Below are 26,844 nucleotides of genomic sequence, written 5' to 3'. Positions count from 1 at the left end.
TCAGACGGACTCTAGAAGAGTGGAGAAGGCACAGAGGCGCCACCAAGCACACACCCAGCCACTTTCAAGAAGCAACCTCGTGACCCAACCACGCCTGGCCTTCGGAGGGAGGAGGCACGGCCAGGTGTCTCTGAGCTGGCCAGTGGGCGGATCTCCTTTCCCGGAAGGACCCGCAAGCGATCCATCAGTCCCTCTGGAGAGCTCAGCATCACCCCAAGACCCATGCTCCACATGCAGCACCCGACAGGTGTGTCACTTCCGCAACAGTGGGGGAGGGGAGGGGACCCCCTGTCACGCTTTGAGATGTGAGAGGGGGTTCCGAGACAAGTCAGTCTTCCAGCTTGACAGCGAGGAGACTCACAGAGAGAGTAGGTTCCTTCCCCAGCAGTGTATTTGCCGATGATGATGAGCAACAGAACTACGAACATCAGTCAACAGACTCCATGATACACTTTCAGCAAATGAATGGACAGCACTTTGTGCACCAACTCTCCAACACAAGACTCCACACTTCTGTAGTTTGATCAGCCCATCCCTGGGCACATCACCGGATGTCTTCTCCCAGACATTACCTCGTGTCCAACAGACATTTCATGGATTGCACCTGTGATGAGATGGGTTTTGGAGTTAAAATCTTTTAAGTCATATGGGTTTTGTAATTAAGAAATAAGCCAGAGAGGTTCCATCTTGTTTCTTTGTATAAAGTATCTTTGCTATGCTGACAAGTGTTTTCCAGGCGAGCCGAGAGAATGTTATTCTGAGAGCCTGAGAAAGGACTCTGTGTGATTAGATAGATGGGAATTGTTGTGACTCTTTGGGAAACCACCGTAACCCAAATAACATCTGCTGTGTATGAGAAAGAAGTCATGTGGTGCAACAGGACTGTTTGCCTAGTAACGAACTCTGATTGGATGACATCGTGGGAAGGTGCATTAGGCCCTTGCCAGTTACTCTTGAAAAAGGAACTTTTTGCCTATAGACATTGTCTTTCCAAGACCGACCTTTCATTCATTCGTGGCCTACCTACATGGACTGGTTCCTATGCTTTGCTGGATTACTTTTGGACTTATGGGATTTTTCCTAAGGACTGTGCATGGACTATTTCCTATGGACTGTTCTATGGAATATTCTTTATGAACTTCTTTTCTTGGAATACTCCATATGGACTATGCTCTTGTAATGTTGTAAGGGACTATGGTATATTTACTGGATTTTTCTTTTCTAAGGACTATGGGACATATAAGGGATTTTTACTTTTGTTTAGGGGTTTTTATTCTATAGGATCACTGAGGACTATAGCCTTTTGATAACCTACTTGGATTATTTTGTTTTACTAATGATTTCCTGGACTGGAACTGTTTTGATTCTTTTTAATGTCTTTTTGTATTTTTAATAAGGTTTTGGAACTCTTTTATATCTTTCATGTTTTCTTTGCCTCACTACATCTTTGTAACTAAACAGCACAATGCTAGATTATTTGTTTTAGTTTAATTTGGCTTAGTAACATGCTTTTTCTTTAATAAAATAAAGATTATAAAACTCAATTGGTTTCTTGAACAGTACACTTGTCATAGGGTCATCTGAGAGTGCTGCCTCGGCCTAGCTTACTTAGAGTCCTGTCAGTGGTGCAAGTAAAGTCTAAGGACTACAAAGCCCACTTGACCTTTTCACAATAATATCTGAGAGTACCAGGGTGTTCTTATGTGGGCAGACCTGCGAGAAGGAGTGTTGTATCATGGCTAGCTGAATTTGGACTCTTCAGCCCATTTTAGCATGTGCAAACTCCTGATTGCTCTCTGTCCAAGCTTACACGTGTGTTTTCAAAGCCGTGTTCGCCACAGCACCAACTTCCTGTGCTGACTCTGTGGCTGCACACCTGTTTCAAGATGAATGGACGTCGGCAAACTTGGGTTCTTGGACAAAAGAGTAAATTCTATATTGCGGGTCACGATATCCTGGCACGCCCTGTCCACAGCCTTCCCAGGCCTGGAACCACCATGTACTCCCCCAAACCTGGCAACGAGCAAGCCAGTCCCCAGGGAGACAGAGCTCTCTATCCTGACCCACTTTTAGCCACCTTGTGTGGCTGCCATGGTAGTGATGCCCCCAGGTGGCGGACCTTGCCTTCGATGCCCTCCCTACACAACGGCCTTGGTAGGGCAGGCGGGGGAGGGTTTGCAGAGCCTCTCTGGACGGGGTGGGGTCGGGGGGGGGGAGCCTCACCGCCTCTGCCGATGCCAAAGTTGAGAAGAGGACATGAGAGCAGCCGCTTCTCCGAAGAGTCACACCATGGCGTGTACAGAGCGGCAGTTAGCAAAAATGGAGGCAGGAGGCAGAAGATGTATTATTTGTTTTTTTAATCCTAACTTTAATGAATAAAACTTGTCCATAGTGTAGTTCTAGCTGTAGAGACAAAAAACTCTTTTCCACCTGCAGAAAGGGGAGGAGGGGAGGGAAGAGAGACAAATCTTGCAGAAAAGATGGGCATTAGGAATGCTTAGAGCTTGCTTACGCTGAAGGTCAAGCTAGAGCTCTCTTCTTCCATTTTATAACGCCTATGACCTGCATCTACTCTTGTGCTTGAAAACAACTTACTATATTACGGGAAAGTCTATAAACCACAAAATGTAAACACAGAAAGAAAAATTATGAAAGGGAGGCTGTTCCAAGTTGGGCTGTCGGATCCTGATAAGGGAGCCTGGCTCCCTCGGGATGCCTTGACCTCTCCGGGCAAGGAAACGAAGCCTGGGACTGGTCACAGCTGACACTGTGCTAGCAAAGGATGAATCCAAGAATGAACCCAGACAGTCAATGACAAATGTCCAAACTCATCAGGGTGTCCCATTATGTGACGCCATTGTGGCCTTGTTATCTTATCAGTAGCTTTGCTCCAAAACAGAATGTACTTATTTTGTAAACAATGAAAATCAAGCCATGCTTGTGCCTTACTTTCACTTTCTCAGCTACCCTGTGAGTCACTTTTTTTTAAAAAAAATCACACTTTTCATTTTTAGGGCAAGACCTCCACCCCATAAACTCTTTTTTTAAAAAATTTATTGTCAGGGCACATCATGAAGAGACAAGACTGACTGGAAAATACAGTGATGTTGCGGAAAGTTTCAGGGAGCAGGAAAAGAGGAAGAGCCAATAATACAAGATGGATTGACTCCCTAAAGGAAGCCATGGATTTAGGTTTGCAAGAGCTGAGCAGGGCCGTGGAGGACAGGACCTCTTGGAAGCAGATGATATGTTGGAGGGACAGCAACAGAAAAACGGGAGGATTTGAAAGACGGAAACCCTCTCCTGGTCTTATGCAGTTCTTCCCACCTTGTCTTCATCTGGGTTCTTTTCTCTCTCTCTCTCAGATTCATTTTTCTCATCTAGCGGTAAAAAAGTGGATGTGGAAGCCTTGGGTTTTCTTGGATTGATGTTCTCACTTTGCATCTCCAGGGTGGGTGGTGGGAGAACCGAAATAGAAGAGGAGGGGGAAAGCTTCAGGTCCCCCTTGTTGGCCTCCCAGACCGGCTGGTCTGAACTGCCCCCGGGGGGGGGGCGAGGAGATGATGAGGGGGTTTCGGTCCCCATGTTCTCCTTCCACTCACCCACTGAGAGGAGACCGGCTGTCATTTCTAGATTTTTTTTCCCTCTCTTAGCATTCGATGGCAAAAGGTTAAATAGTTACACTAACTCCTCCTTAATTATTCAAAATACAGATAATTATATGAGTCATTTACATGAAATTAACTCAGAAGATGTGCCACCATTCTCATTAATTGTCAAATATCTCTGTTTCCCCTAATTAATGGCTGTTCCTCATAGAACATCACAACTTAATCTGGCAAGAGAAATCTCTGTCTCTGAAACAGCTCCAGTTCGTTTCTCAGCCCCTGTGAAGGCAGCGGGTCTTCTTTCCGCTGTAAGGCTGGCAGGAAAGTGGGGAGGAGGAGGAGGAGGAGGAGATGAAGAAGATGAAGAAGGAGATGAAGGAGGAGGAGGAGGACAAGGAGGAGGAGGAGGAGGAGGAGACGAAGAAGATGAAGGAGATGAAGGAGGAGGAGGAGAACAAGGAGGAGGAGGAGGAGGAGATGAAGAAGATGAAGAAGGAGATGAAGGAGGAGGAGGAGGAGGAGGAGGAGGAGACGAAGAAGATGAAGAAGGAGATGAAGGAGGAGGAGGAGGAGGACAAGGAGGAGGAGGAGGAGGAGGAGGAGATGAAGAAGATGAAGAAGGAGATGAAGGAGGAGGAGGAGGACAAGGAGGAGGAGGAGGAGGAGGAGGAGGAGATGAAGAAGATGAAGAAGGAGATGAAGGAGGAGGAGGAGGACAAGGAGGAGGAGGAGGAGGAGGAGGAGGAGACGAAGAAGATGAAGGAGATGAAGGAGGAGGAGGAGAACAAGGAGGAGGAGGAGGAGGAGGAGGAGGAGATGAAGAAGATGAAGAAGGAGATGAAGGAGGAGGAGGAGGAGGAGGAGGAGGAGGAGACGAAGAAGATGAAGAAGGAGATGAAGGAGGAGGAGGAGGAGGACAAGGAGGAGGAGGAGGAGGAGGAGGAGATGAAGAAGATGAAGAAGGAGATGAAGGAGGAGGAGGAGGACAAGGAGGAGGAGGAGGAGGAGGAGGAGGAGATGAAGAAGATGAAGAAGGAGATGAAGGAGGAGGAGGAGGACAAGGAGGAGGAGGAGGAGGAGGAGGAGGAGGAGGAGGAGACGAAGAAGATGAAGAAGGAGATGAAGGAGGAGGAGGAGGAGGACAAGGAGGAGGAGGAGGAGGAGGAGGAGGAGACGAAGAAGATGAAGAAGGAGATGAAGGAGGAGGAGGAGGAGGACAAGGAGGAGGAGGAGGAGGAGGAGGAGGAGGAGGAGATGAAGAAGATGAAGAAGGAGATGAAGGAGGAGGAGGAGGACAAGGAGGAGGAGGAGGAGGAGGAGGAGATGAAGAAGATGAAGAAGGAGATGAAGGAGGAGGAGGAGGACAAGGAGGAGGAGGAGGAGGAGGAGGAGGAGATGAAGAAGATGAAGAAGGAGATGAAGGAGGAGGAGGAGGACAAGGAGGAGGAGGAGGAGGAGGAGGAGACGAAGAAGATGAAGGAGATGAAGGAGGAGGAGGAGAACAAGGAGGAGGAGGAGGAGGAGGAGGAGGAGATGAAGAAGATGAAGAAGGAGATGAAGGAGGAGGAGGAGGAGGAGGAGGAGGAGGAGGAGACGAAGAAGATGAAGAAGGAGATGAAGGAGGAGGAGGAGGAGGACAAGGAGGAGGAGGAGGAGGAGGAGGAGATGAAGAAGATGAAGAAGGAGATGAAGGAGGAGGAGGAGGACAAGGAGGAGGAGGAGGAGGAGGAGATGAAGAAGATGAAGAAGGAGATGAAGGAGGAGGAGGAGGACAAGGAGGAGGAGGAGGAGGAGGAGACGAAGAAGATGAAGAAGGAGATGAAGGAGGAGGAGGAGGAGGAGGAGACGAAGAAGATGAAGAAGGAGATGAAGAAGGAGGAGGAGAACAAGGAGGAGGAGGAGGAGGAGGAGACGAAGAAGATGAAGAAGGAGATGAAGGAGGAGGAGGAGGACAAGGAGGAGGAGGAGGAGGAGGAGGAGACGAAGAAGATGAAGAAGGAGATGAAGAAGGAGGAGAAACAAGGAGGAGGAGGAGGAGGAGGAGACGAAGAAGATGAAGAAGGAGATGAAGGAGGAGGAGGAGGAGGAGGAGACGAAGAAGATGAAGAAGGAGATGAAGAAGGAGGAGGAGAACAAGGAGGAGGAAGAGGAGGAGGAGGAGGAGGAGACGACGAAGAAGATGAAGGAGATGAAGGAGGAGGAGGAGGAGGAGGAAGAGGAGGAGGGGGCTGTGCAAAGGATGTCACCGGCACACACAAGCTCAGTGAACGGGTCAACCTAGCAGGAGGTGGCAGTGAAGAAGGCCAGTTCCATGCCAGGTCTCACAAAAAAAGGGGCTGGAAAATAAAGCCACCAACATTATATTGCCCTTGGAGCATCGCATATAGTTCTGGTTGCCACACCTCAAAAAAGACAGAGTGGAATTGGAAAAGGTGCAGAAGAGAGAGACTCAAATGAGGGCACCTCCCTGAGGAGGAAAGGCTACAGCATTTGGGGCTCTTGAGTCTAGAGAAAAGGCGCCTGGGGGGGGGGACATGACTGAGATGTATATAATTACGCAGGCGATGGATCAAGTGAAGAAAGGGAAGCTCTTTTCCCTCTCACACAATACTAGATAGAGACTTAGGCATATGTGTGTATATATATGTCTATGTATGGATATGTGTATATATATAAAAAAAATTTAAAAAGGAAAAAAAAATACTAGAACCAGGGGACATACACCCCAATGGAGGGTTGGGAGAGTGAGAACAGACCAAAGAAAATCATTCTTGACCCAGCGTGTGGTTACTCCTTGCCACAGGATGTGGTGATGGCATCAGGCCTAGATGCCTTTAAAAGGGGATTGGACAGATTCCTGGAGGAAAAGTCCATCATAGGTGACAAATCATGATGTGGATTTACCCTTTCCCCCCGAAAATAGGACCTAACCTGAAAATAAGCCCTATTATGATTTTTCAGGATGCTCGTCATATAAACCCTACCCCCAAAATAAGTCCCAGTTAAGTGAAACCCTGCCCTCCGCCATTGTGCTGGAACCAGAAGATGACATGACTGTATTTGAATAAATGTATATTGTTGTACATTAAAAATAAATAAATAAATAAAACCTCCCTTGAAAATGAGTCCTAATTTGTTTTTTTGAGCAAAAATTAATATAAGACCCTGTCTTATTTTCGGGGAAACGCGGTGCAATCTCCAGGCTTGGAAGGAAGGGACCTCCAAAGGCCAGAGGCAGGGGAGGGGGGTCAGGTGACCGGGATCTCGTGGTCTCTCGTGGGCTCCCAGAGGCATCAGGTGGGGCCACGGTGAGATACAGGAAGCTGGACTAGAGGGGCCCTTGGCCTGATCCAGCACAGGGCTTTTCTTCTTAGGTTCTTAGGTTCTTACGCATGTAGGCATCCTTCCGTCTCGAGAGATGATGGTCATGTGCTCTGAATAGAGGTCTTGGAACAGCGTCTAGTGTTCCTGAGAAGGCCAATTCGAGAGTGACCATCCCTTCTTATGTAAGCACCTGCCATTCCCGAAACAGAAGGAGGACAAACCCCTCTCCTGGGCCGTGGTGCGGCTCTACAGGGAGGGGCCTGAGACAAGGCAGGAGCTGTACCTGTGCCTGTGCCTGTGCCTGTGCCTGTGCCTGTGTGCGTGCGTGCGTGCGTGCGTGCGTGCGTGCGTGCGTGCGTGTGTGTGTGCACCGGACACACAAACCCCTGCAGGGGCCACGACCTGCACGATGGGCTGGGCAACGTGGGAGGAGGGGCAAGAAGCCAATGAGGACCTAGAAAAGAAACCACAGACCTTGCACTTCTCCAAAAACCACAGGTTCTGGGCCGCTTGAGCAAAATAAAATGTAGAGTTTGAGAGAGAGAGAGAGAGAGAGAGAAATCAGAAGACATGTTGAAGTTCAGTTGGCAGAAAGTTACGAGAAAATGGCCGGCCAGTGCCATGAAGTTGGAAGAAAAAAGGGCACCTGCCATGTGTGGCAGGCAATGGTGGGCAGGCGGGGGTCTGCCTTCATTGTTTTGGGCAGGGGTGGGGGTGGGGGGTTAGGGTTGGCAAGAGCACACTGACCATCAGCGTGTGAGAGCAGGAGGGTCCTCCAGGGACCATCAAGTCCAGCCCCATCCTGAAGCTGAAAAACCCACACCTGCAGCATCCCACAGCGGTGGCTGCCCAGCCTCTGCTCAAAGGCTTCCACCACCTTCCCGGGGAATCCGTTCAGTTTTCAAAGTGCTCTGAGTCTGTCAGGAGGTTCTTGCTCCTGTTTATTTAAAACCTTGCCTACTGCAATTTCCATCCGCTGGCCCCAGTCCTGCCTCCCGGAGCTGCAGAAGATGCCTTTGAGCCATCTTCCACACGACTGCCTTCAACTACTTAAAGATTGCTAAAAATGGAGTGTTAAGTGCCCAGACGCCTTCTTTTTCCAAGTCTAGACATACCTGCCTCCCTCAATGGCCCTTCAGAGACAATTGGTTTCTAGGCCTTCCACCATCTTAGTCGCCCCTTCTTCAGCTTGTGGATACATATCTTTCTTAAACTGTGGTGCTCAAAACTGGATGCAGTGCTCCAGACGAGGCTTAAACAGAGCTGGATAAAATGATGCTGCACATGCCCTTCGGCAAGACACGGTATTTCTTTGGATGTAGCCCTCTATCACATGTGCTCTCCCCCCCCCCCACCCGCCGGCTGCATCACACCGTTAACTCACATCTACTTTCAGGTCTCGGAAGGCACTTGCTGCTACCAAGCCCCGCTGTCAGCTGTCGTAAGAGTGGAGCCTCATATTTTCCTCCCTAAATGGAAGGCTTTACATGATTCCTGTCAATATTCATCTTGTCTGCTTTGGCTCAGTTTCCCAATACGCGAGGGTCGTCTGGAATCCTGATTCCATCTTTTGACATCTTAGCTATCCCTCCCGGTTTGGTGTCATCAGCAGATTTGACAAGTGTCGCCTCTTCTCTTTTATCCAAGTCATCTGTAAAGATAGTGAATAACCCCTGGCTCAGAACCACACGATCCACCCATGGATCAGTTCCCTCCAGGAAGTCAGGGAGCCGAGGGGAGCCCTCTTTGGGGGGCAGCCCTCTGCCTGGCTACAAGTCTGCCTAAAGGCATCATGATCAAACCCAGCTTGGCCACAGGAATACGTATTATGGGGGAACCGGCCAAAAGTCTTCCTGAGGTCAAGATGCACTCCATCCACGGTGTTTCTCTCAGGCACAGGTGGACTGTTTCTGGTTTTATTCTAGGAATGATCTAGGTGTCCGTGTCAAGTTTAATTGTTGTAAGCCGCCCAGAGACCTTTGGGTAGAGTGGGCGGCATATAAATTAAATAAATAAATAAAAATTAAATAAATAAATAAATAAAGTTGACGGGTTGGTTGTTGCCCAACTGCTCTCCGCACCCGGACATTTGAAGGTCATTTGCCCAGTTTCCACGGAACTCTTATGTCCTGGGATACCTTTTCAAGGATCCATGTCCAAGGATCCAGCACAGCTGGACTTAACGAGAGGCTGGCCCCTGCGGCTGACCTGCCCACTCATGTGTCCGGTGGGGGCAGCTGCCTCGCTCCTCCTTCCCATCGCTCCGGAGCTCCGTTCTCTTTCTGATTGGCTAGTGACTCAGCAGCAACGCAGGGAGACTGGTCCTCCTTCCCACTGCCTGGCTGGGGGAGCAGGAAGAGAGCAGAGCTCCGGGAAGGATGGGAAGGAGGACCAGTGAACACGGGAGTGGATGGGCCAACGGCAGGGGCTGGACCCTCATTAAGTCCAGCTGCTGTGAATATCCCCATCTCTAATGTCCAAATTATCTTATTTAGCACATTTTGTGTATTTGCCCTCTTTACATTAGTTCCTAGACCTTTAACATTCCAAGTAGTTAATTTCATCCGTTTAACCTTTATTCATTATACTTCTTCCTAGTCCCAAGTATCCTGTGCACACTTCAAATCTCCCTATAAACAACATTAAGTGACCTAATATTGCTACCCCTAAGTTCCCTCCCTTTCACCACCCCCACCTACAGTTATTGCCTTTGACTCCCCCTCTTCTGAATCAGATTCTACTGGCCTATTGGCCTGGGGGTGGTGGGGTGGTGGCAGGGGCTGCTCCATTTGCTCGGCTCCCTCCCCTTGCTCTTGCCTTGCTTAACCTGTTTTGAAGCCTGATCCCTTTGCTTCTTCTACCTGCTTTGCAAGCTATACAAATCCTAAATCTAGTATATTGTATTTTTAATACTGATAACCCACATTTTAAGCCCAGTTCTCTTTTTCCCTTATATTAGTCGGTCCTTACCACAATATGTATACCAGAAACCCTCAAGCTTCTATATTATATTAAACAAGCCTTAACAGAATAATTTTTTTACCATTAACCCCAAAGTTTCTATATTTTGTTACCTCATTACTGGTATTTCCCCTTGCAAAATTTTATTATTTTTCCCTTCTGGATCTTGTTTGCTTTTATTACTTTTATCTGGACTTCACCTTATTAAACCCTGTTGTGGCCCATGTTCGAACTCTAATCCCCTGATCTTCCTTTGCCGTCTCCTCCTCTTCCTCCCTCCGTTGCTCTGACTCCTGCTCTTGGATCTCCAGCTTAATTATTTGTTCACCCCATTCTTCTTTAGTTATAAGTCCAGTATTCATCAAAAAACCCAAAGCTGCTATTACCGAAGTAACGTTGTAATATTTCCCATTATGAGGAATTTTCATATTAACTGGGTGACCCCATATATACTTGATGCCCTTTGCAATTAAAATAGCTGTGATAAACTTGCATTTTCCTTCTGTATGTCATTGTTTCATTACAATAATCATGGAAAACTGTAATGTCATCACCTTCAATTTTAAAATTCCCCTGGTTTATTTCTTAGTTTCTTCATAAGACCTTTTTTCCTGTAATTTGCAAATCTGATCTCTGACCTTCTTCGAAACTTGATACACTTCTTCCAAATCATACAGAGTCCAAGCCATTTCCAGAGATATCTTGTTTAGCCAATCTAGTGTTAATTTTGGTAATTCTTTTTCTTTTTGGCCATTTTCAGATAATCCTTTAATACATATGTTCAGTCTTTGTGAAAAGTCCTGTTGCGTAATTAACTGGGTCTTCAGATCCACTATGTCTCTTTCTTCTTCCATAAGTCTAAAAGTTTTCCACTCCACTGATGCTTTTACCCCCACAATCTGGTCATCAATACATTTTACTTGAGTCCCGAGTTTATCAGTTTCTTGTAATCCTCCTGCATTTTAACAACTTTCTTGTCAAGATCTAAAATATTTTCACTAACTTTTGCTATGGCTTTCAGTATTTTCTTTGTATCCATATATTCTATGTCTGCTCTGGGAGCCTCTTCTAGTGGTTTTTGTGATTTCCGTGACATAATTGTTTCAAATGAGGCTTCTGACAACCTCTTTAAATTATGATCAGAGGGTTTAGAAAGTTTAGATCCAGACCCAGATGCTGATCTTGGTTCAGAGTCTTCTCTTTTCCAAACAACTCTACCTACTCTTATATTTTTAATTGCTTTCCCTCTGTTCCGATCTTCTTTGTCTCATTAATATTCTTCTTTAGTCCAATCTTGTACCCAATTGTTTAGGAAGAGCCCCCAGCAGAATACTTGAATCAAAAGAGTAGATTGAGGAGAAAACCAAACCAAACCAAACCAAACATCCCAGGGTGAAATTGCACAAATCACCAACAGATGGAGCTTAAGAGCACTTTATCAGTCCTGCATAGCAAAGCATTACGAAACTTTGCTGCCCATCTCGAGGTTTCGCTACTTTTGCTTTGGCTTTGGCTTATTAATCTAGTTCGTTTTGTTCTATTAATTCACTGTTTTCAAACACTGAGCTGGGCTCAGGAAGCAGGCAGCAATCATTTTAGGGAGATCATCTAAACATCATGATTTTTTTTGGTCCATTACTCTATCAATTTCCCAGTGTTGGTAAATAGAGTAATTTATTACATTCCATTCAGCTTAATCAGTGCTGATCAGGTAGCCGGATAGTTCTCTTTTCACCTGGCATCCAGCAATCAGGGGGCAGGGGGATGGTTCCTCTCCCTTCCCTCATTTTTCCACTTTGTCACTAGGGCTCCACCTTCCCCTTATTCCGACTACTGCTGCAGGTGATCCACTTCACTTTAATTCACTCCTTCTTCACTCCTACTCCCCCAGGATTGTACACTTCATACAGAATAAGAATTTACTTATCCATGAGTCACCAGAGCCTTCTTTTCTCTGCCTTCTATTAGGACAGGGCAGGAACGCTCGGGAAGTTCACCATATTGTTCCAGGTTGGGTTTCAAGCAAGCTCCTGAAACTGACTGGGACCTCTCTGTTCTCCCCCCCCCCAAACTGGGGGAAGAAAGGTTCCGGTAGGAGAACTGACGTCTGAAGCAGCAGAGATGACAAAAGGGTGGAATGGGATCAGCAAAGGCTGGTTCCCCTCCGAAGTCACATCTGAGTGCATGGAAACGAGGAGAAAGCCATCTTGGTAAAGATCTGGGAACCACCCAAGCAGAGAGTGAGAGAGTGCAAAAGGATGTTGGAAATATCTCAACCAGAGACTTAAAATATCTGTTCATGTAAGGAAAGGCTCCAAGGACCCAAATAACTACACAGAAAAGAGATCTTATGGCAGAAGTGAGCCCCCCTCAGCCTGAAACAGGAGAAGAGAGAAAGGGAGAAGGGGGAGAAAACGACCTTGTCGGAAAAGGACATCAATCTAAGATAAAAGCTTCACTCCTGTGACTATCTGAAATATTGACATCAAATCCTATTTACTTCAAAGCATTGCGGATCTTTTAAAATTTTTATTGTTGTGACTTGGTAACTGAGAATGTTTAATTCTGAGGAAAGCTCCACCTGCCCTCTTGGATTGGGCATGTAAATAAGACTAAGAAAGAAAAGTAAGGTTGCAGCAACATCTGCTGACAGAAGACTTAAACAGCGCCCCTTGAAGAAAAATGAAACAGCTGCTGACGGAAGACTTAAACAGCATTCCTTATTTATTTAACTTAAGAAGAAGGGGAAAAATCAATATGGTGACAAAAGGTGGAAAAGAGAGAACTCAAAGAGGCTCACTGGCACAGGAACAGAATCTCAGTGAAATACTGGGGCAAGAGTCATTTAAGGACTGGCAACAGAGCATTCAAGAGATGTTATCAACAGGGCTACAGCAACTACAAGGAGGGATGGCTCAGCTATGTGTACTAATGAAAGATTTAGGGATGCAAATGACTGATATTAAAAACCAAATTACAGAAAATAAAAAACAAATAGCCAGAATAGATGGGACATCAAAAAGAACAGACGAAAGACTGGAGACCCTGCATACAGAGATGGGAGAGCTAAATTAGAAAAGAAAGCAAGATGAAATTACTCTGTTAAATCTATAAATGGAAAGAGCCAATGCCATACTTAGATTCCAGAATCTACCTAAAAAAAAAAAGACATTGTGGAAATGGAAAGGGTGCAGAACAACTAAAATGATGACTGGGGCACATCCCTTATGAAGAAAGGCTACAGCATTTGGGTCTCTTGGGTCTAGAGAAAAGGCACCTGAGGGGGGGACATGACTGAGACCTATAAAATGATGCAGGGGATGGATCCAGTGGAGAGAGGCAAGCTTTTCCCCTTCTCACGCAATACAAGAACTGGGAGACATCCCTTCCAATGGAGTGCTGGGAGAGTGAGAACAGACCAAAGAAAATCTTTCTTGACCCAGCATGTTGTTAGTCTGTGGAACCCCTTGCCACAGGATGTGGTGAGGGCATCTGGCCTGCATAGGCATCCTTCAGTCTCGAGAGACTATGGTAACATGCTCTGAATTGAGGAGTGTCCTCTCCAGAGCATGAAGCCCGGGTAAGGTAATATGGAGGATAGGCTGTTACACAAGCAGCAGATCCCCCCTCTCCACATTGCCGAAATGGTCCAATGGAAAGGCAAGAGCCAATACAACTGGTTCCAGCAATGTCGCAGGAGTTGGCAGAACGACACATGCTGCCTTCGGGACTCCAGCTCCGGATTTTGCCTTGAGGTTAACTCCTGAAGCCTTTTCCATGAGTGGATATAGCCACAAGGCAGTGGAGGTTTGAAATCGGAGTTTTGCTTCTCCTAGATGGGCTGCCAAGTTGAGTCATAGCAACTGGACTTTCTTGTTAGGTTGAAACGTTTCATTCCTCATCCAAAGAGCCTCTTCAGTCTGAGGGCATCTGGCCTAGAGGCTTTTAAAAGGGGATTGGACAGATTCCTGGAGGAAGAGTCCATCGCAGGTGACATGCCACAATGGGGATGTACAATCTCCAGGCTTAGAAGGAAGGGACCTCCAAAGGCCAGAGGCAGGAACAGAGGGGGATCAGGAGACAGGGATCTAGCTGTCTCTCCTGGTCTCCCAGAGGCATCTGGTGGGGGCCCCTGTGAGATACAGGAAGCTGGATTAGAGGGGCCCTTGGCATGATCCAGCAGGGCACTTTTTAGGTTCTTATGTAGAGGCAGAAAGTAGCTCGACTAAAGCAGAAGAGCAAGCAAGAAGTTCTAAAGGAAAGCGCTCTATAGAAACAAGAGGAGGAGGAAAGAAAACCTCAACAATAAAAATGGACTAAATGAAGCAAGACGAGAAGGGGCCGACAGAGGATGAGACAGTTAGACAGTGTCATTGAACCTACCAATATGAATTTGACCCAACTCCGGAAGGCAATGGAAGACAGGAGGGCCTGGCATGCTCTGGTCCATGGGGGATCACGAAGAGTCGGACACGACCTAACGACTAAACAACAACAAATTAAAAAAAAATGCAGATAAGATGTTTTATAGATTATATATGATTTACTGCTGGCACACAATGCCAGCAATGTTTTTTTTAAAAAGAAAGATATAAAATGTTTTTAAATAGTGTGGGAAACATAAAACACAGGAGGAGACTATTATGTTTGGTGGATATATAGGTGGAAGTTTCATAATTAGACTCAAAAGATAGCCTGGAAAGAATACAGTGGGGTCTCTACTTAAGAACGTCCCTAATTAAGAACAAACCAACTTAAGAACAGCTCTATTTGCTAAATTTTGCTTCTACTTGAGAACAGAAATCCAAGATAAGAACAGGAAAAAAAAACCTTTCCTGCTCTTTTTTTAACCTTAGGTCATCTTAGGTTAAAAAAAATTCTCCCCCTAGTGGTAGAGTACGTATTAACCAGCTTTGCATTAGTTCCTATGGGAACTAATGCTTCAATGTACGAACGCACCTCTACATAACAAAAAAAACAGCCAGAACGGATTAACTGGTTTTCAGTCCATTCCTATGGGAAATTTTGCTTCAACTTAAGAATGTTTCAACTTAAGAACACCATTCCAAAACGGATTAAGTTCTTAAGTAGGGGTTCCACTGTAGATTAAAGAAGAATGTGAAGGTCCAATCAGTGAACAGATAAACTAGTAACTATAATAATACTGGACAATCTGCTATTTTTCTTTTTATCTGTCTTTTTAGTATAATTGTACAAGTTGATGTAAATGTACTATCTCACCCTATGGAATTTTGTTTGTTCAGTTGTTTAGTCGTGTCCGACTCTTCGTGACCCCATGGACCAGAGCACGCCAGGCCCTCCTATCTTCCACCGCCTCCCGGAGTTGTGTCAAGTTCATGTTGGTTGCTTCGATGACACTGTCCAACCATCTCATCCTCGGTCGTCCCCTTCTCCTCTTGCCTTCACACTTTCCCAACATCAAAGTCTTTTCCAAGGAGTCTTCTCTTCTCATGAGATGGCCAAAGGATTGGAGCCTCAGCTTCAGGATCGGTCCTTCCTTTTTATTTATTTATTTATTTATTTATTTTTTATTTGGATCTGTCCTTCCAATGAGCACTCGGGGTTGATTTCCTTTAGAATTGATAGGTTTGTTCTCTTTGCAGTCCAGGGAACTCTCAAGAGTCTCCTCCAGCACCACAATTCAAAGGCATCAATTCTTCGGCGGTCAGCTTTCTTTATGGTCCAACTCTCACTTCCATACAACATGGAATTTTATGGAATTTTATGGAATTTTACCCTTTCCCTATCTATAACTCCCTCCCTAACCCTAAATTCCTTTCCCCATAATCTTACTCCCATTGAAAACAATAAAAAATTGAGAAAAAAGTAATGTCTTTGATGGAACAGTCTCCATGCAATGAAAGAAATCAGAACTTGATCTCATTAGGTGCCAGAGGGAGATGTGTGTCAAATTCAGACAAATCCAGCTAACTTTAAGAGGTTTGGAATTTATCCAAAGTGAAGTGATGACCTCAAAATCATTGTAGAGTAGGTAGTATAAATATATATATTTATATAAACTCTGATTCTCACCTATTTGCCATGACAAAGAAAACCCACACTGAGGGTCCCCTACAAAACATAAACATTTCCCGTGTCCAACTCTTGAGAGGGTGTTAGACTTCCCCAGGGATTCTACATAGCTATATAGACGTCCTGGGCAAGGATCAGAAACCCATGATCATCATAGCTGGCAATTAAAGTGTTAATCTCAGAATGAAAGCAGGCAATCAGTGAAAAGCATTTCCAAATTCATCTGGGTATCTCATTATAAGCCTTTCCTTTGTGGTAACGAGACCAAACAGTTCCAGCTTTACCATTATTATATGCTTTTATTTCTACATTACTTCTAGGTTTCATATTTCAAAAGTACCAAGTTCAAATTTATTGAGGATAGTCTTACAGTTGTGGGGGAAACTACAGGCACAAATACTTAAAACCCTTCCTTGTAACATATGAGAGGTTACAGCTGTTCAGTGGAGGGCATGACAAAGTATTTAAACCTTTAAAAGTAAAAATGTATAAAGTAAACAAAACATTATTTAGCTCTAAGGAAGTTAAAACACATTTAGGAAAACATTTCTATAAAGAAAAAAGCTCACCCATCCAGTTAAAAGTCTATGTGAAGGCCATTGTTGTTTGATGTGATAAAGGTGCCAGGTTTTGATGAGATGTCTTCTGGAAGTGTGTGATTTATTCCTCATATTTATACTCTCTGCTCTCAATAAAACCCAAACAATTTCCCTCTCTTACCTGGCTAGTAACGCGGACGGCTGTGAGATGTATCAGCTGTCTGGGCTGATAAGTAATTACACTAGCCATCAAATGTACCAGCAACCAACTAGAGTAGCTGGCTCCCAGCAATCCATTTTAATGTCACTGGATGATGCTACAGAGTTCTATATAAATTGTATACTTTCACAATATAATGTTATTCTCACCTGTCAAATGTTTACTATATTCATATCTCTGTTTACAAATTGAAAAACAAAACAAACAGGCAGTTGCCAAGAAATATTATGATTTCAGTGACCTCATTCTGCCGGAACTGGTTCACTGTTTTAGAACACTTAAGGTTCATGCTGCAAGTTTAAAAGTGCTGTAACTTAAGGGAAGGTTTTTTTTTTTGCATGCACACACTCTCCAATAATCTCTCAAATACTCTTAAATAGACAAGGCACTAAACGATGTGTCAGTGTGATTTCCTGGTCTTGTTCCTTCCTTGGTTTATTTCCTTTTCAGCTTTTGGACTACCAAATCCAAGCAGTCCCTACAGGGAAAAATGCCTATGGGGAACATGGGGTTGCAAATTTAATCCACCCTAAATAATAATAATAATAATAATAATAATAATAATAATAATAATAATAATAATAATAATAATAACAATAACAATAACAACAACAACAACAACAAAACAACAAAACAACAACAACAACAACAACAACAACAACAACAATAACAATAATAATAATAATAATAATAATAATAATAATAAGAAGAAGAAGAAGAAGAAGAAGAAGAAGAAGAAGAAGAAGAAGAAGAAGAAGAAAACAGCTGCCATTCTCTGAGAGGTCCCTTTTCAGAGTCAAAGTAGAAAGACCTTGTGGTCACCCACTACAAATCTAGTAGGTGTTATCTGCTGGAACTGGTTTTCTTGCTGGTTCCATTCAATTCTCTCATCAAAGAACAACGTTACAACTATATTCGCGAAGGCTTTCACGGCCGGGATCTAATGGTTGTTGTGGGTTTTTCGGGCTCTTTGTCTCTTTGTTCTGAAGGCTGTTCTTCCTAATGTTTCGCCAGTCTCTGTGGCCATGGGCATCTTCAGAGGACAGCACTCTGAAGGACCAGAGCACAGGTTGCTGTCCTCTGAAGATGCCCATGGCCACAGAGACTGGTGAAACGTTAGGAAGAACAACCTTCGGAACACGGCCAAAGAGCCCGAAAAAACCCACAACAAGCAATGTTACAACTGTTTGTGGGTTTCCTAATCAAGAGAGGCACAAGGCTTTGCATCCCCCAAAGTGAGGTTCTGGTATGGGCCTGAATGGAATTGTATGGCTTCCAAGAAGTCTCACCTCAACTGGGCTGTTCACCAAATGAATGCCCAAGGTGTATTTATTCCCATTAGGTCTATCCTGGCCTGACCCTGCCAAGTCTCTCTGTGTGCAGGGCCTCAAGCCCTCTCTTCTTCCCCTCTTTGCAGCTGCAAGTGCAGCTGTCCATTGGCACACACCTGCCACCCTGGGATCTCCTGAATCTTGGCATGCGCCCGTCTGTAAAAGGCCTGGTTTGTGCCACTTGGAAGCGCTGGGCTGCGGTGCATTTCCTCTGTGGCACTGCAGCTACATCCTGAGTGTCACACAACACTGGGGTGGATTCTGCATCACCAGGAAAGTCTCTCCATCGGGGAAGGACGGAGCAGCTTCTCAGGACGCTTGGGTGGCGCCCTGAAACCCTGCCCATCGCATCCACTTCTGGAACTGATCTGGTAGCATGACATACCTCAGTGGGAACTCCTCTCTGGAAGGTGTTCCGACAGGGGTGTCCTCTGTCCTGGAAGAAGACGAAGGAGGAGCAGCCAAAAGGCTGGTGAGAGGCACCAACAGGGTTGCCTCAGAACCCCAAGTGTTTGCTCTCTCTCTCTCTCTCTCTCTCTCTCTCTCTCTCTCTCTCTCTGTGAGATAAGTCCCACAGGGACCCTCTTCATGCTATCCAAGTTTCTGCTCCTTGTTGGTGCCCCTGCAAAAGACGTGGCCTTCCTGCCCCCCCTTCACTCAGCCTCTAGAGAGGCCTTCTCTCCCCACGTCTCTCCCGCCCCCTCCCATGAGAAGGTGCTGGGAGACGAGGTGCAGGGGGAGGGCTGGGGGCCAGACGGTCCTTTCTGGTGAAAATGGGGAGGTTTCTAAGCCCCCAGGGAGTGTCCGAGAAAGGCAAGGGGGTGGAGGGAGGCCTTCTCCAGGTGGCCCTTGCCTGTTGCTGCTGCTGCTGCAGACCCTCCAGCTCCACCTGTCCTGAGGACCATCACCACGTCTGCATCGCTTCCTGAACTCTCCTTGTGCAGGTGCTTCAGAGCATCGGAGAAACACGCCCTGGGAGTGACCTTCTCCTTGGATGGTGGCCAGATGCAGCTGCTGTGGGTCCGGTGGGAGGGCAGAATCCACCTCCCTCCCTCCCTCCCTCCCTTCCAGATCCCCACAGGTCTTGGTCCCATCCCAAGGTCCTTTTCCCTGGCACCAAAGCGGCTGCCAGTGCCTCAGTTTCCCTGGCAGGTTGGAGCCCCTTCTCTGCCTGGGCAGCCGTGTTTCAAGGGTTCCTCCACCTGCACCAGCGGCAACTTCTGTCCCCTTCCTGCCTGGTCTGTGGGCCTCCCAAAGAAAGGTTTTAGTCAAAAGTGTTGGGAATTGCCTTATCCTTTTGCGACTCTTCAGCCAGAGGGGCTTCGGATGGAGCCCCCCCCCCCGACCGGGGGATTGGCGGGAGGCTGTGGGAAGACAGGACAGATCTAGGCCAAAATTGTGGCCTGGCTCTCCTGGCTTCGTAAGGTGATGGCTTTGATGCTTCCCACCCCCCCACCCCCCACCCCCTCATCCTGGACTGGCATTCCTTGGGAATGAAGAGTAGACAGACGAAGGAACAAGCGCCTAGAGAGCCTTATTCTCCCTAAAGAAGGACCGCCCTCCCTCCCTCCCTCCCTCCCTCCCTCCCGTGCTCTTTTTTGGTCTTTTGGAAGAACGAGGCCCCTCCTGCGAGTCCAGGCGCCGCTCTCACCCACAGAGAGCGGAAGGAGGGCAGGAGGCTCCGGGAAGTGAGGAGATCCGCCAGGCCCTGCGCTCAGCCCTAACCGCGGGCAGGATCGAAAACAGCCCCCTACCCGCACGGACGACGGTCGGATGCAGCCCAAGGCGCCCTCTCCCCCCCCCCCGCTTGGGCCTTCTAACACAAGAGCCGCGCCCCTCCCTCGGGAAGGAGCGGCCCCAGCCAGGCCTGCAAACGTGTCCTCTCTGCTAGCCAAAGAAAGGCTGGATCCGGCTCCTGCAGGAGGGCGAAGGGGAACAGTGGAAGGGGGTAAAATCCTTCCCCACACGCACTTCTCTCTTTCCCTCCCCCCTCCCCGCTCTCCTCTGATGGGGGAACGTCTTGGGTGCCTGAAAGCCTTCAAATATGTTTTTATTTGGACAAAACGCGCCCACAATGAGCCACGTGGAGGAAAGAGAAGGGGGACGAGCCGCGGGGGGGAGGGGGGGAAGAGAGAGGGCTGCTATGCACGCCGGCCTCCGAGGGGGGGCGCTCTTGCCCGCACCGGCCGGGGAAGTCCCCGCGCGAGAGGCCAGCCGGCCCACAATCGAAGCGACCCACTTCGGCCGCCGCTGCTCGGGCCCCTCCGGCCTCTTGAGTGTCGGGCGAGGGGGGGGGCAAGGCTGCGGGCGGGGGGGGGGGGTTGGTGACTTCCTTCCCAGGCAAGGCCTGAGCGCAGGCCTCTCTCTCTGGGCACCGCCTGGCCAGGGTCTGCGGACAGGTGGAGGGGTCCGCCGGTGTCCTCTCGGGGCCAGGTGGAAACCTGGAAGGGCTCGGTGTTTGGATCGGGGCCCTGTGCAGCTCCTTGCCTTCTGGCCCCCTCGCTCTTCCAAGGGCGGCGCCCCCTCCAGCTGCCCCGCGTCCTTGGCTGAGCGGTGGGGAGCAGAGGGGCCGCACTCGGCCCTTGATTCCCGGGCAGGAGCACCGCTGTCTTTCCCGCTCCTCCCTTCATAATCTTGGGGCCAGGCGGTTTCTCTCTCCCCCCCCAATTCCAACGCGCGCAACAGGCTTCCCCGCTGGCCCAACCCAGCACCGGTTCAGACGATCCCCCTCGGGCGGCGGCGACCTTGGGGTTTCCACGAGTTTCTCCCCAGGACGATCGGCAGCCGGCGCGACTTTTGCCGAGGGCCCGGCGGAGAGACTCGGCCCGCGAGAGGCCGGGAGGCCCCGGGCGCAAGGGGGCTGGCGACCCTTTGAGAGCCAGAGTTGCCTGGAAAACAGGGGGGGGGCTCGGACCCTCCCCCCGCCCCGAAGTTTCCTGCCGCTCCGAGAGAGGCTCACCCCCCGGCGTGTGTGTGGGCGAGCGAGAAAGAAAGGGGTGGTGGTGGTGGGGTGTGTGTGTGTGGAGGGGGTGCGAGGCTGGAGGCGGAGGCGACGCCCGGTTCAGCACCTCGGAGAGCGGCGGCCCCGGCGGGACAGCAGCAGCTGCCGAGGCGCTTGTCCCGGCCCTGCCCGGCCGGCGGCCGCTGGTCCTCTCCAGGCGCCCTGGGCTGGGCTTGAAAGCAACCGGCCCGCCCGGCGCGCTTCTTCCCCGCTGACTTGCCGGTCTCCTGCCGCACCCCCGGGGGAGCGGGCTCTCCTGCCAGGCTCCCAGGAGCATCTCCGGGCTAGAGACGCCGGCAGCTGCCTCCCGCCCTCCGATCGTCCCCAGGGCGCTTTCCGAGAACAGGCGCCCGGGAAGCGATCGTGCAGCTCCGGCGCACCCCTGGCGGGCGGCCTCCCGGAGCAGAGCAACCCCGCAGGCGGTCCCCTCCCGAAGGGCCGGGCCGGGCAGGCAACGCGCTCGCTCGCGGGTCCAAACCCTCATCTCCGGAGAGGCGGAGGGCGGGAAGGCGCTGCTGGACAACAGCCCGAGGAGGTCCGAGACTCCTCCTGAGCCAGACCTTGGCAGCCTCTCCGGCAGGATCCTGCCCTCCTGCGCTTCCTGGAGACCGTCCCCCCCCCCCCGCGGGCGGGCTGGGATCTCCGGGCCGCCTTGCGCGCGCCCTTGGGCTCCCCCCAGCCCACCCCCACCCCAACCCCCGCCGCTCCCCTGCCAGGCAGACCAATTCGCTCCCGCCCGGCTCCGCGGCTTGAGTCTCCCGGATGCCTCCTCGGGAAGGGCTGTCCCGTCGGGGCCACCCGGTCTCTTCCCGACTCGCTCCTACCCCCGACGCCGCCGGAGAGGAACCGTTTCCGGCCACCCCACCGGAGGGCCTGTGGCTCCCGCCCCGCCGGAGACGCTGCCCCGAGAGCTCGCTCGGTCCTGCTGCCCTTCGTTCTCCCATCGGGGCGAGGAACCCCGACGGGGCGGCGGGCTGTGGCTCGCTTGCGGCGGAGAATGCCCGCGCTCGGTGCGCGGAGGAGGAGGAGGAGGAGGAGGGCGCCCTTCCCGGCCCCACCCCTCCGCCCTTCAGGCTCAGCTCCAGTCCGACGCCACTCCGGCTGCTGGTGGCGAACTGGAGAGGCCGGCGGGCGCCCCTTCGGCGGCTCCGGCAACCTTGAGCGGAGGCCGGCCAGACTCAGCCAGCGGGCGAGGGGCGGGCGGAGGGAGGGGCGGGCGGAGCGTCCCCCCCTCCCTCGTCTTTCGGGTTCCGCGCCCCGCCCTCCAATGCCGCCGCCGCCGCCGCCGCTTCCCCATTCGGCCACTCGGGTGCGCTTCTGACTGCGCAGGAGGAGGAGGAGGAGGAGGGAACGCTGCCGCCGCCGCGCAGGGCTGGATGCGGCTGGGCTCGGCCGGGCGGCAGCCGCCTCCTCGTCCCGCTCCCGCTCGCCTTCCTCCCGCGCCCGGGGCGCCGGCGATGGGGCTGCCCACGGCGGGGGGCTCTTCCTCCTCCCGCTGGTGCTGCTGCCGGTGCCGGTGCTGCTGCGAGGCTGGGCGGAGGGCGGCCGGGGCCCCGTCGGAGAGCGCCGCCCAAGGTTCGGGGCTGCAGTGCCGCCGCCTCGGCTCCGCCTGCCGTAGCTGCGCCCTCCGCCTGCGCTGAGGACCCGGACGAGGAGGAGGAGGAGGAGGACGAGGCGGCGCCGGCGCCTGGCTGCTGCTTGGCCGGCCGAGCGAGCGAGCGAGCGACCGGCGGAGGCTTCGAGGCTCGCGCCCGCGACCGGCGGGGAGGATGTGAGCGCGGCCGGAGGCGCTCCCGTCCCGCCGAGGGGCTGCGTCGGTGGCGCAGGAGCCGCGCGCCCGCGGCCGGCATTGAGGCGGACCCCCGACGGACGGACGGGCGGACGGACGAAGGGAAGGCGGGCGGGCGGCGGGAGCGGGCAGGGGCCGGGCGGCAAGGTCACCGCCGCCGCCGCCGCCCCCGCTCCCCACCCCCCACCCCCGGGCTTCGGCCCTCGCCGGCCGGCCCGCCCGTCCGCCCGCCGCCCCCGCGCTTTCCATGGGGCGAGCGGGGCGGCTGGAGCTGGAGCGCCCGGGCCCTGAGCCGAGCCGCCGCCGCCGCTGCCGCCTCTCGCCTCTAGGATGCGGCTCCGGCTCCGGCCGCCGCCGCCGCTCCTGCTGCTGCTGCTGCTGCTGCTCTCGCTGGGGCTGGGGCTGCTGAGGACCGCGACGCCGGAGGAGCGGGCAGGGACCGGGCGCGGAGAAGGAGCGGCGGCTGAAGGCGCCCGAGAAGGCGGCGGCGGCGGCGAAGAGGAGGCGGCGGCGGCGGCGAGGGAGCGCCCCGGGCGGGCGGGCGGGCGGATTCCCCGGGAGGCGGCAGGTAAGGCAGGGCCTGCCTCGGCGCCCGGCAATCTCTCTGCATTGCAGCCCCCGCGCAGAGGGGGGGAGGGAGGAAAGAAAGAAAGCGGGGGGGGGGGGGCTCCGAAAGGCCGGGCGGCGGCCAGGGGGAGGGGGAGGGGGAGGGAGGCGGCGATGCCTGCGGCACGGGGGAGGGGCGCCTCCCGGCGGGGGCGGGCGGGCGGGCGTGTGTGTGTGTGTGTGTGGGGGGGGGGGTGTCTGCTTCCTTCCCACCGCCGCTTGCGGGGAGGGGGTCAGAGAGGAAGCGGCTCCGGTCCGTGGGCGTCGTTGTTGTGGGGGGGGGTCGGGGGAGCTCGCCCGGGGGCGGATGCTGCGACTGGCGGGCGGTCAAGCGGAGGCGGACGAGGGACCGGGACCCCCCCCGCGCCCCAACCCCCCCACTCCTCCTGGGGCGGGCGAGGGGCGAGGAGGCCTGGCTCGGTCCCGGTCTCGGCGCTCCGGATTCTCTCCCTCTTCCCCCCCCCCCAGTTTGTCTGCCTTGTCGTCGCTGCTGCTGCTGCTGCTGCTTTTCCGGCAGGTTGGGGGAGCTCCAGGGCCGCTTTTGGAAGGGACGGCGGGGTGGGGGGGGGAGAAGGCGGAGACCAGCCCTCCTCTCCCCCTCCCCATCTGGCTGGCGCGGGGCGGGGGGGCGCGGGGCGGGGGGTGGGGGGGAGGCGACCCGGCCGGGGAAGCTCTGCCTCGCTCCCACCCCCACCCAGGCGGCTCTCTTTGCCGGCGCGGGGGGGGGGGGTTTCTTTGCCCGGAGGGGAGGCGGGGTCCCTCGGGGCTCTCCCCCTCCCGTCTCTCCCGACGCCCCCACTCCACACCGCCCGGGGTCTGCGCGGGGGGCTCTCTGGAGGCCCCCGCCCTCCCCGGCCCGCCCCCGCCCCGGCTGCCTCCTCCGAGTCCCGGGCACCTGCCGGGGCGGGAGCGCTTGGCACGGGAGCCCCTCGGGGAGCGCCTGGGGGCGGAGGAGGCTTCGGAGGCTCTGGCGGTGCTTGCCTGCCCGGGGGGGGGGGGGAGCAGAAGGGACGTTTTCCCCCCACCCCCACCCCGCCGGCCGCGGCCTCCGTCGCCTTCAGGCTCCCCCTCCCGCTGCGCCGCTCCCCCCCCCCCCGCCGACATTTGGCCTCGTTTTGCTGCATCTCGCTTTCCCTCGGGGTGTCGATTTAAGGTCGGTTTAAGCCCCTTTGTTGGGGTTTCCCCCGGGAGGCGAAAGGGGGCGCCCTGGGGTTGGGGTCTCTCCCCCACTCCCTGACTTAGGGGGAGAGCTCTGCCCCAAGGAAAGGGATGTGGGGCTTCCCCCAGACCCACTTGGGGTCGCCTCCCCTTTCCTTGGGTGGCCTGAGGGGTGGCAGGTGGGCTTCTGGGGCTGCTGCTGCTGCTCTGCCTGTTGCACCAGGTGGGGGGGGGCTGCCTCTTGGAGAAGGCGGGGGGGGGGTCTCTCGCTTGGTCCCCCCACGGGCACTGCCTTCCTTTAAGCCTTCTCCAGGTGGGCTCCTTGGCAGTGGGCACGCTCCGGGCCTCCGCTGACATAAACAAGGAGGAGCAGCTGCAGATTGGCTTCCCAGCAGGAGAATCCCAAGGCCCTCCAGGGCCGGATCCTGACCTCAGTGATGCTGGGGCTCCTGGGGTGGATCTTCTGAAGCGCTCTGCCTACCTCGCAAGAGTCTTAGGAAGGCTGCTGGTGAAGGAGGAGGAGGAGGAGGAGGAGGAGGAAGAAGAAGAGGGCCCCTGCAGGTGAGGGCAGGGACACCCGTCCTCATTCCCAGCCTTGGCTTGCTTGGACTGCAGCTCCCAGAAGCCCTAGGCCAGCACAGTGGACAGTGAAGGCTTCTGGGAAGTGCAGTCCGGGACACCTGGGTGGCCCCCGGCTGGGAAGCATTTGCTGTAGGGAGGAGGTACTGGTTGAGGAGGTGGGGGCTGCTTGGGGCCAGTCGGGAAGCTGAAGCAGCTGGAGGAGAGGAACGGGGACGGGCCTGAGGCCCTGGTCTCGGCCCCTCTGGCCAGGGAAGCCCCCCCCCCCCCGGCTGCCCAGCGGGCTCAGGGACCAGCCTCTTTTGGGGACCCAGATCACCTCTGCGGGAGGAGCTGACTGCTCATTGATTTGTTTATTCATTTCAAATATTTTAAGCTGCCTTTCTTAAGAAGGACCCAAGACAGCTTAGAATGATTACAAGGCAACGTTTAAGGAAGTCACAAGGAGTATACGGTGCTAAAAGGATCCATGAGAACAGAATGGATAATCATAAGCAACTCCCAAAAGCAGCAAGGCACAACCCTCCATTAAACAACCCCCCCCCCCCGTCAGGCAGCCAGTCACTGAGGGAAAGCTTGCCTGAAGAGAAAGGTCATTGGCTGCGTGGAGAAGGGGCCGTGAAGATGGGGTCAGCCGGGTCTCCAGTGGGAGGGAGTTCCAGAGTCTCTGGGAGCAGCCACAGAGAAGGATTCATTTTATGGGAAAGTTTTTGGGGGAAAAATGGGAATAAATGGCCTGATCAGAAGATTGTTAGAACTCCGCCTCGGCAGAGCCAAGCAGACCTGTCAAGGCTGGAGGGTCCGCCCCCCCCCCCCCACCTTCCCTTCGCTGCCTTCCTTCTGGATGCATGTGTTGTGTTCCCAGAGCCAGGGGCTTGGCTGCATTCAGGCCTGGCAGGTTTGAGCTGTTCTTGAGCAGCCTCCCCACATCCAGGCCTTCCCTGGTTGGGGGGGGGGGCGGCAGGGCCTGTGCCCTTGGAGGACCAAGGGGGGGGGCTTCAGTAGGGCCTCTGCTGGGCTGCCCCACATTTCTGGATGAGGCCACTCCATGGGAGCTGCTTTGTACTTGAGAGAAGGGCTTCTTTTTTGTGGGGGAGGGGTGCAGGGGGGAGGCACCAGGTTTTCTTCCACCCGTGGCTGTTGGTTGGCCTCCTCCGCCTCCTGCAAAGCTGAAATAGATACTGCTTCGATGCAAAACCTCCGCGCCCCCCCCCCCTCCCCGGGCATGGACTGCTGATGCAGTGCTGGAGCAGGTGGCTGTGGGCAGGAGGGGAGGGGAGGGGAGGGGGTGTGGGTGAATGGCTTGGGGTTCTCTGGGACCCTTGAGCCTGCTCAGTGCTCCCCCTGCCCACCTCTGTCTGCGGTAGTAACACCTCCCCCCCCATGGGTGACAGACCCCTTGAGTGGGGAGGTGAGCCCTTGCCCGGCCCTGACGCTTTCAAGGGTCAGCGGTGGGAAGAAGTTGGCCCCGGAAGGAGCCCAGCCTGGCCCGAGGAAGGAGCAAGGAAGTGCAGGAGTTCTGGAACAGCCCCCTCGCCCGCGCCCCCCCCCAGTGCTTCACCCCTTCCCACGACCCTCCTCAGCAGAGCATCTCTATACCTTTTGGAGCAGAGGGGGCAGCTCCTGTTTCCTGGAGGGTCAGGAAGGCTGGCTGGAGAGAGGCTCGGCCCAGGC

At 52.7% G+C, this 26,844-nt stretch overlaps 1 protein-coding gene across 5 annotated transcripts in view; it reads left to right on the top strand.

The window, feature by feature from the left end:
• The first annotated feature begins 23,082 nt into the window (after nt 1-23,082).
• LOC110091170 (leucine-rich repeat and fibronectin type-III domain-containing protein 5) overlaps nt 23,083-26,844 on the top strand; it is a 73,655-nt gene continuing 69,893 nt past the window's right edge. For all 5 annotated transcript variants that reach the window (XR_012082748.2, XM_072986979.2, XM_072986977.2 and 2 more), the window contains exon 1: nt 23,083-23,395. The gene's annotated coding sequence lies outside the window, so the exon portion shown is untranslated. The remainder of the gene's footprint in view (nt 23,396-26,844) is intronic.

The sequence above is a fragment of the Pogona vitticeps genome, chromosome 1, assembly GCF_051106095.1.
Source record: "Pogona vitticeps strain Pit_001003342236 chromosome 1, PviZW2.1, whole genome shotgun sequence".
In the NCBI taxonomy this organism is placed as follows: Eukaryota; Metazoa; Chordata; class Lepidosauria; order Squamata; family Agamidae; genus Pogona; species Pogona vitticeps.
Note: the sequence above shows the minus strand (reverse complement) of the source record. Positions and strands in the feature narration are given on the sequence as shown.